The sequence below is a fragment of the Sciurus carolinensis genome, chromosome 2 (assembly GCF_902686445.1).
Source record: "Sciurus carolinensis chromosome 2, mSciCar1.2, whole genome shotgun sequence".
Lineage (NCBI taxonomy): Eukaryota > Metazoa > Chordata > Mammalia > Rodentia > Sciuridae > Sciurus > Sciurus carolinensis.
Genome location: NC_062214.1, coordinates 81,365,864 through 81,375,873, shown reverse-complemented (window position 1 = coordinate 81,375,873; position 10,010 = coordinate 81,365,864).

Genomic DNA, 10,010 nt, shown 5'->3' with positions numbered 1-10,010 from the left:
TCCTGAGTCCCTGGGATTATGGGAATGAACCATCACACCTAGTTTACTTACATTTTTATTTAATTGACCAACTTCTTATCTCAACTGCACCAGATAAGGAGTCTACTGAAATCATAATAGTAAATATGTATTGCTTTATTGTACAGTTACTACTATACATCCAGGGTAAAAAGTTCAAGTGTTGATTATAGCAGTTTATTCCAGGGATCAGGAAGAAGCTGATAAACAGGGACAAGCAAGGGCTCAGGAAATGTTCTTCAAGGTCAAAGGACATACTGGGAGGTAGTGACAGGACTGGAAGAAGAGGAGGCTGTAGCCCAGAATGAGGGTGGAAGATGTAATTCTTGGGTGAAACAGTATCTGGAAATGACAAGACCTATGATGAGACCAGGGAAGCAGGTGATGGCTGATGGAGAGACAAAGGTCATTGGAGTTGAAGAGGAATCACACACCCAAGGTCAGGTTATCTGATGAACTCAGAATTCTCTTAGATGGGCAGCAAGACTGGCCCTGGAGAGCAAACTTTGGGCCAGAGGCCAAAACTGTGGTTTGCTAGCAGCAGTACATGCTGGCTCATGGGAGCCAATTGTAAAATGTTCAATTTTATGAGCTGATTATTAAACAGTCATTATTAAAAGTTTAATCATATCAACTTACAATTAAATAAAGTATATTAAAACAAATATTCAAAGTGTATGAAAACAAAGAGATATTCAAAACTCATCACTTTCTAATATCTTTCCTCTTTAATTTTTTTCTGTATTATACTGGAGATTGAACCCAGGGCCTTGCACATGCTAGGCAAGCATTCAACAATTGAGCTCTGCTCCCAGTCCCACATTTTTCCATTATTCATGCTGTTGAAGTTATTCATATTTATTGTATCTGGATAGGGAAATACTATGCAACGGCATATAGCACATCTCTGCCTAACTCTGCATTCAGTGACATCTCATTATTAGCTAAAATCAGCTGTAGTGGAAGTTTTTCTTTCTTTTTTCTCTTTTTTCTTTCTTTCTTTCTTTTTTCCTTTTTTTCTTTCCTTCCTTCCTTCCTTCCTTCCTTCCTTTCTGATGGGGTCTTTGATGCCTGTAATCCTGGTGGCTCAGGAGGCTGAGGCAGAAGGTTTGTGAGTTCAAAGCCAAGCTCAGTAACAGTAGAGCCCTAAGTAACTCAGTGAGCCCCTGTCTCTAAATAAAATTCAAGAGAGGGCTGGGGAATGTGGCTCAGTGGTTAAGTGCCCCTGGGTTCAATTCCTGGTATTAAAAAAAAAAAAAAGAAAAGAAAAAGAAAAGATAGGATCTTGATAAATTGCCCAAGCTGGCCTCAAATTCATAATACTTCTGCCTCAGTCTCCTGAAAAGCTGGGATTACAGACACATATGAATGCATATAGCTTTGTAGTGGAAGTATTTATACTTTGGAAATTAGCAGAAACTACAAATTAAAAGCTTGATTTATTGTTTTGTTAATTATCTATACTCATCACATGCAACTGTATGTTGGCTATGGATCAAGAATTCAGCAAAAACCAATGAAAGCATTTTATGAGATTCAATTGACTGCAGAATTTACAATTAAGAGTACTATACATTATGTGTAAATCATGGGTTAAAAATCCTTTATGGAAATAAAAAAAAATCCTTTATGGGCTGAGGATATAGCTCAGTTGGTAGAGTGCTTGTCTTGCATGCATAAGGCCTTGGGTTCAATCCCCAGTACCTCCCCCCCACACACAAATCCTTTATATCAACGGAATTTATTTTTATTTTTTGGTACTGGGGATGAAATCCAGGGGTGCTCATCACTGTGCTATATCCCCAGCTCTTTTTATTTTTTATTTTGAGACATGGTCTCGCTAAGTTGCTTAAGATCTCCCTAAGTTGTGCAGGCTGGCCTTGAACTTGCAATCTCTCTGCCTCAGCCTACTGAGTTGCTGAAATTACAGGCATGTGCCACTGAACCTGGCTGTATCAGCAAAATTTATAATAAATATAGACACATATATGAATGATACAGTATACATTTTTCCTCAAAGTACTGGTCGTTAAACCTTTGCCATCACACCATTCAGTCACAATCTCCTTTTTCTGAGACTGGCATTGGGGTGATGGTGAACGATACCAATGTGAGTTGACTCTCCTTCCTGTTCCTGAACTCAGACTCATGGGACATCCTAGATAACAACACAGTGCTGGGTGGCAAGGAGGGAAGGAGCTAAGACCAAGCAGAGGCCTCCAGGTAGGCCAGGGAGGAATCCAGAAGTGAGGCTTATGTGGACCCTCAGAAGACAAGTAGGAATCAGTCATCCAGAGGAAAAACATGAGTAAAGGCCAAACTGACTTCAGAAAGAATGAGTGACAGAGGGTGGGAAATCAAGAAATATAGGACATGGTATGCCTGAGGGTGGTGGCCATGGGGCATTCCTCCTGACCCCATGGTGCCTGAATGGGAGAGAGAGTGCAGTCTCTACCTGAGAGGGTCTTCTGGACCCTACTCCTAAGAAAAGTAAGAATTTCTGAGCAAGGGACAGGGCTGGGAACAGAGGGTGTTCTGAGTAGAGAAATAATCATGGGTGAAAGCAAGGAGGTGAATTCGATAGTGCCCGAGTTGGGGGCAGTGCATGCAAAAGATGAGACTGGAGAAGAGGCCAGGATGGAGGTCAGGGAGATGTGTATATCTGTATGAACAGTGAGGAGTCTCAGGTGGGCCCTAAGTTGGGGAGTGACATGGTTAGGGTCTCTGTGGCTGCTTGGAGAACAGCTTGGGGGGTGGGTGTCAGGTGGGGAAAGACCTTTGAGAAGACCTTTGCACTAAAATAGGTGAGAGTGGTGATCCAATCTGGTAGTGAATGTGGGAATGCAAAGAGAAGGACTTTTTTTTGGTACTGGGAATTGAACCCAGGGCTGCTTAACCACCAGCCACATCCTCAGCCCTTTTAAACATTTTATTTAGAGACAGGATCTTGCTGATTTGCTTAGGGTCTTGCTAAGTTGCTGAGGCTGGCCTTGAACTTGCAACCCCCCTGCCTCAAGCCTCCTGGGCTGCTGGGATTACAGGCGTGCTACTGCACGCAGCTGTGACTGGGTTTTCAATGTAACCAAGCAGGTAAGCAAGTGATTACTGGAAGGTGTCCTGTGGATTTGGCATCCAGGGGTTTGGCCAGTGCTCGAAGTTAGTGCGCATTGGGGCCAGGTCCAGGCCGGGACTTGTGGGGGACATTTTTCTTTCTGGGCAGTTTGTGGGAGCAGGTTTGAATGGGTACTGCTGGCTGCATGATTCCTGTTCTGAGTCAACGAGTGAGCAGTAGGCAATGTTCTGGATTCCATGTTCGCAGCTGCTGGCTAGACTGCAAGACATGAGATGAAGCTGGGTTATATGTAGACCAGTTGGCTGCCCAGCACCCACCACTTCTAGCTAGGCAGAGCAACCTAGCTGGTGGAGAATTACCACTGCAAGTGTTGGACATTGCAGGCATGGGTGCCCCCAAGTGGTCCACTGGAGGCACTGCTAGCAGAAAGGAAACAGGAGTGGCCAACGACTGGCAAGATAGAGGAGGTGGGGATTGTCTTTGTTTTCTAGACTCAAGCTGCCCCTGAGAGCACCCCACCCCTTCTATAATAACAAAACTTTATTGAGTTATAATTTACATACAATAAAATGCACATGTTAAGTTTTCAGTTTGATGAGCTTTGATAATTTTATATACCTTGTAACTACCACCCAAATAAGATCTAGAATATTTTCATCACCCCCCCAAATTTTTCTTTCTGTACCTTTCAAGTCAATCTGTCGTCCTCCTCAAAGAGCAACTACTATTCTGACTCCTATCACATTAGATTTCCTGTTACCAGACTTCATATAAGTGGAGTAAAATAGTAATTTTTTCTTGTTGTTTTGAGATGGGGTGTTGCTATGTTGCCCAGGCTGTCCTGGAACTCCTGGCCTCAAACAATTCTGCCTGAGTAGCTGGGATTACAGGTGTGTATCACAGCACTGACTTTAGTTATTTATTTTTGGTCTGGCTTATTTTGCTCAACATGTTTTTGTAATTCATCAATGTTGTTGTATGTATCTGTTGTTTGATGAGTCATTTTCCATTGTATGAATATATGATAATTTGTAAACTCATTCTCTTGTCAATTGTCGTTTCAAGTTTTCAGCTACTATTAGTAAGGTTGCAGGCTAGGGCTGTAGCTCAGTGGTAGAACACTTGCCTAATATGTGTGAAGCCCTGAGCTTGATCCCCAGAACTAGAAAAAAAAAAAAACTATTAATAAAGTTGCAATGAATATTCTTGGTCTTTTTATGAATATGTTTTCATTTTTCTTGAGTATATACCTAGTAGTAGAATTGCTGGGTCAAATGGTAACTTATGTTTACATTATTGAGAGGTGGGGAGTGTAACAGTGGTAAAACATGTGCTTAGCATGCACCAGACTCTGGGTTTGATTCCCAGCACAGCATACATACTATACATACACACATATAGCACATATATACTATACATTCATACATACAATTTGGGCTGGGCCACAGAGATGTACGCCTGTAAGTCCAGCAATTTGGGATACTGAGACTGAGGATATCCTGGGAAATTTAGTGAGACCCTGTTTCAAAATAAAAATAAAACTGGGCATGGTGGCACACACCTATAATCCCAGCAGCTTGAGAGACTGAGGAAGGAGGATGGGGAGTTCAAAGCCAGCCTCAGAAACTTAGCAAGACTGTAAGCAACTCAGTGATACCTTGTCTCTAAATAAAATGTAAAAAAGGCCCAGTGGCTCAGGATTCTAAAGCAGGAGGATCGCAGGCTTGAAGCCAGCCTTAGCAATTTAGTGAGGTTGTAAGCAACCTAGTGAGACCCTCTCTCAAAATAAAAAATAAAAAGGGCTGGGGATATGACTCAGTGACTAAGTTCCCTGGATTTAATCCCCAGTACAAAATAAGTAAATAATAAAAATAAAAATGGGCTGGGGATGTAGCTCAGTGGCAAAGTGTCCCTGGGTTCAATTCTCAGTACAGGGAAAAGAAGAAGAAGAAAGAAGAAAGAAGAAAGAAGAAAGAAGGGAGAAGGAGAAGGAGAAGGAGAAGGAGAAGAAGAAGAAGAAGAAGAAGAAGAAGAAGAAGAAGAAGAAGAAGAAGAAGAAAAAGAAGGAGGAGGAGGAGGAGGAGGAGGAGGAGAAGGAGAAGGAGAAGAAGAAGAAAAGAGGAGGAGGAGGAGGAGGAGGAGGAGGAGGAGGAGGAGGAGGAAGGGGAAGGGGAAGGGGAAGAAGAAAAAAGCTGAGGAACTGACAAACTGTTTTCCAAAGTGACTGCACCATTTTATATTCCCACCAGCAGTGTATGAGTTCTGATTGCTCCATTTCCACACCAGTACTTATCTGTCTTTTTGATTATAGTCATTCTAGTGAATGTGAAGTTGTATCTCATTGTGGTTTTGTTTTGCATTTCCCTGATGACTAATTGTGTATTCATGTGCTTCTTGGCCATTTGTATATCTTTTTTGGAGACATTTCTATTCAGATTATTTGCCCATTTTAAAGTGGATTGTTGCCAGGTGGGTGTGGAGGCACATTCCTTAATCTGGGGTGATTCGAGAGGCTGAAACAGAAGCATCACAAGTTCAAGGCCAGTGTCAGCAATTTAGTGAGTTCCTACCTCAAAATAAAAGGGCTGGAATATAGTTCAATGGTAGTGTAGTGGTTCAATTTTCAGTACCACAAAAATAAATTCGAAATAAATATATAAAGTGGATAGTTTACCTTTTATAATTTGGGGGGTACCAGGGATTGAACTCATGGGTACTGGACCACTAGGCTACATCTCTAGCCCTATTTCATATTTTATTTAGAGATAGGGTCTCACTGAGTTGCTTAGTACCTTGTTTTTGCTGAGACTGGCTTTGAACTTGCAATCCTCCTGCCTCAGCCTCCGGAGCTGCTCCGATTACAGGCTTATGCTACTGCACCTGGTTTACTTTTTATAATTGAGTTGTAAAAATTATTCATATATTCTAGATTCAAGTCTGTTATCAGATATGATTTGCAAATACTTTCTTGAATTCTGTGAGTTGTGGAGAGCTTCCAGTCTGGTTGGGGAGAGAGGACAAATACAGGGAGGAGGCAGTGGGGAGCAGAGTGGGGAGAGGACACGTATGTACAGGGAGATCCAGGGTGAGTCTCTAAGGCTCAAGGTTGCCCACCTGAGTAGTGAGCGAGTTGGATGAGCTGCTCCGACACTGCCATGGTTCATGGGCTGAAATATGTGTCACTGTATGCTGGATTCTATGCAATCAGGCATGCATGTTAAGTGTCAAGGACTTGGAATTTGGGGCATGGAGGGGCTTGGGGAGAGCAGGAGGCTCTCTGTTAAGAAAGGAGATTAAAAAAAAAAAGAAAGGAGATTCCATATTGCAAACTTTCACAGGACTAAGAGAATGGGTAATGACTGGTTATCCTGGAGGCAACATATGTGACTTGGGAGCCGGACAGACTTGGGTTTAGATCTTGGCTGCAGTAGATACTACTACATATTGCCTTCCCCAAACCCTTAGCCATTCCTGACAGTTTTACTGCAAGCTCCTGGAATTTGCTGACTGAAGGCACTCTCTGCTCAGAAGTGCCAGGAATAGCCATCAACTAATAATGAAACCCCAAATGGGTGTGGTGGCATACACCTATAATCCTAGTCACTCAGGAGGCTGAAGTAGGGAGATGACAAGTTCAAGGCCAGCCTCAGCAACTTAGTGATTTAAAAAATACAATAAAATAAAAAGGATTGGGAAAGCAGATCAGTGGCAAAGTGCCTTTATATTCAATCCCCACATTTTTTAATACCAAAAAATCAAAAACAAAAGCAAAACAAACAAAAACCCCTTAGTCTCCTCACTCCTTCAGGGGGATGCCTGCATTATCCCAAAAGTTCTCTGAAAGATCAGGTCACAGTTGCATATTTGTTTCTTTGTTTCACTCTTCCTACTCTTTGGTGCTTCCTGGGATCATCTGTCAAATAGACTATTTGTACTTATACCCTTATCACAGTGTTTGCCTCTGGGGAAACCCAGTCGAAAGATACCGGATCTTCCATTTCTTACATACATCCACTCTTATTTCCATGGAAAGATCACTTTACCTATCTGATCACTTGCCTCATCTACAAATGGAGATAATAGCAGTTACTTCATACAATAGTCAGGAGGCTTAGCTTCTCGCTCTGAGGTAGCAAAGATTCAGTAAAAATGCTGGTCTTCTCCCAGAAACTCTTGGATAGACATGCCTCATTCAGCCATGGTTGGGCAGGAAAAGATAAGCAAGCTAGAATTAGTCCTGTGGATGATTAATTGGATTATTTCTCTCAGTCACTTGCCCCTCCTTGCAATGGCATTAAACATATCCATATGACTTTCCTTGACAGCCTGACTTTCTCCCTGTCCCCAAGCATTAATTTTGGACTTAACTTTTTTTTTTTTTTTTTTTTTTTTTTTTTTTTTTTTTTTTTTGGTGGAACTGATCTAACCCAGGGCCTTGCACATGGTAGCAAGTGCTCTACCATTTTACTTTGAGACAGGGTCTTGCTAAATTGCCAAGGCAGGCCTTGAACTTGTAATCCTTCTCCTTCAGCTTCCTGAGTAACTGGGATTATAAGTGTGTATCACCATGCCTGGCTTAATTTTGGGCTTAATCTTTTGACATGCTTTAAATAACAGATGTGATATTCTCTACATCTCAGCCTGTTTGAGTTCAGGGTCTCTCACACTTGCCCTCTACCATGAGAAAGACATGTATCCAGTGCCTGGTGCCCACTGAACTTTTATTATGTTCCAAGCATCATCCCATGTGTGACACATGTCTAGTGCCTTTATTCGTTTTCTTCTCACAGGAACCCTAAAGACAAAGGGTTCCTTATTTTACATATGTGGAAAGCTAAGTTTCAGGGAGAATGAGCACCTGGCTCCAATTTATACTGCAGGCAGTCTGCCTTCTTGGCCCATGCTCATAATCACCACATTGCACTGCTTCTTATAGTACGTGATCAGCAAATGCCTGTTGAATAAAAGCTTATTTAAATGACTGTCACTACTAACAGCATTGTTCCCTTCTGTTAACATAAATATGGAGGGAACAATCCCCTGGGACAAAGACAGGCTTCTGACTTCTTCAGACCTGTTTATTCTTCCTACGTCATCATTGCTAGTTTTATGACCAAATAGGAGCCCTTCCAATTCTTCTGATGAGAAAAGTTATATGTGGTCATCAGATGAAAATGCCAACATTTTCCCTATAGGACCCACATTAGCCATCAGTTATCTCTTATAATTCCATGTGGATTCCAGACATGGAATATGGACCTCAGAGCCTTCTTATAAAGGCCCAGGTGAACCCCTATATCATTCCTGAGGCCCACATGGACTCCCCACATCTTTCCTGTAGGAGTCATGTTTTATAATCTCTGCAGGTTCCCATCTGTCATCTCATTGGCTCCTCCCCACAGCTATGTAAGTCAGACTATACTTGCATTATTGCTGGGAGAAAGGGCAATGGCCATGCATGTGGGTGCCCCAGGGACAGGACCAACAGAGAATTCAGTTGTCCTGCCTATAACCCTGAATTCTTCCTTCCCGGTTGGACTAGTGATGGATATTGCTTCCTGTTTAGCCCCTCCTAGCGCTGAGTCTCCCTCCCTTCTTCCCTCTCTGGCACTAGTTCTTGGCTGCCTTTCTTCACTCCCTCTCCTTTCCATCCCAGCTGTGGGAGTGAGGCCCCACTCCTGGCAGGCTGGAGCCAGACAATGGGCTCTTATTCTGGGCAAAGAATCCCTGTAGTGTTTCCCACCCACTAAGGCCCCCTTCCAGGCCCAGGATGGTGTGGGTGAGGGGTAGGAGGTAGTGGGCACTGTGGGGGTGGGGGGAGCAATTGGCTGGCAGGACAGAGAATGGCCCTGGCTGTGGAGATCCCACAGGACGTTTACTATGTAAACATCACTCACAATAAAAGCCTGTCTTCCATTCCCAGCCCCATTTCACTAAGTGGACTCTCTCAATCCTCCAAAGTTCAGAATTTTAAAGCATTTATCCTGGTCTCTACTCTCTCTTGGTGTTCATTTCTGCATATTACTGTGTGCCCCCTCCACCCCACCTACTGGGGACTTAACCAAGGGGTGCTTTACCACAGAGCTATGACCACAGCCCTATTTTATTTATTTATTTTGGTACCAGGGATTGAACCCAGGGACACTTAACCACTGTACCACATACACAGTCCTTTTTTATATTTCATTTAGAGACAGGGTCTCACTGAGTTGCTCAGGGCCTTGCTAAGTTGCTGAGGCTGGCTTTGAAATCATGATCCTCCTGCCTCAGTCTCCTAAGTCTCTGGAATTAAAGGTCTGTGCCACCATGCCAGGCTTTTGATTCTTTTTCTAAGCCACTCCCTTTCTTTCTGTTCCTTTGTGTAGGTTGTCTGTCTCTATTTCTGGTTTCTTTCTCACTTTATCATACCTCCTAGTATCATTTTTTTTTTTTTTCATGTCTCTTGATCTCTCTATGTTTCTATGCCTGTGTTTATGGCTCTTCTCTCATCTGCTTTTCCGTGGTCCATATATCTATATCTCTGTCTCATCTGTGTCTCTTCATGTCACCCTGAATCTTTGGCTCTGAGGAACTTCATCAGTCACCACGCTCTCCTGTTCTCAAAGTTTTTTCTTAGTCCTCCTTGCTGGCATGTCTCAGAGGCTTCTGGGATTAGCATGGGAGGTTATTCTCACCAGTTTACAGATTTGAAAGTTGAGGCACTGGATGCTGATACCAGGCTCCCATCTCAAGGTCGCTTCGTTGCGCGTACTCGCTATGCTCTTGTCCCTTAGGTGCCCGCAGACCACCTGATCCAGCTAGGGCCCGGGAACTAGCACCTCGGACAGCTCTTGGAAGGTGCGGAGGTGACCGCGCCTTCCTTCTCGCGAGCGCTGGAGGAGCGGCTTTAAGGGTGGATCGGGAGTCTCGCGAGAGCGGC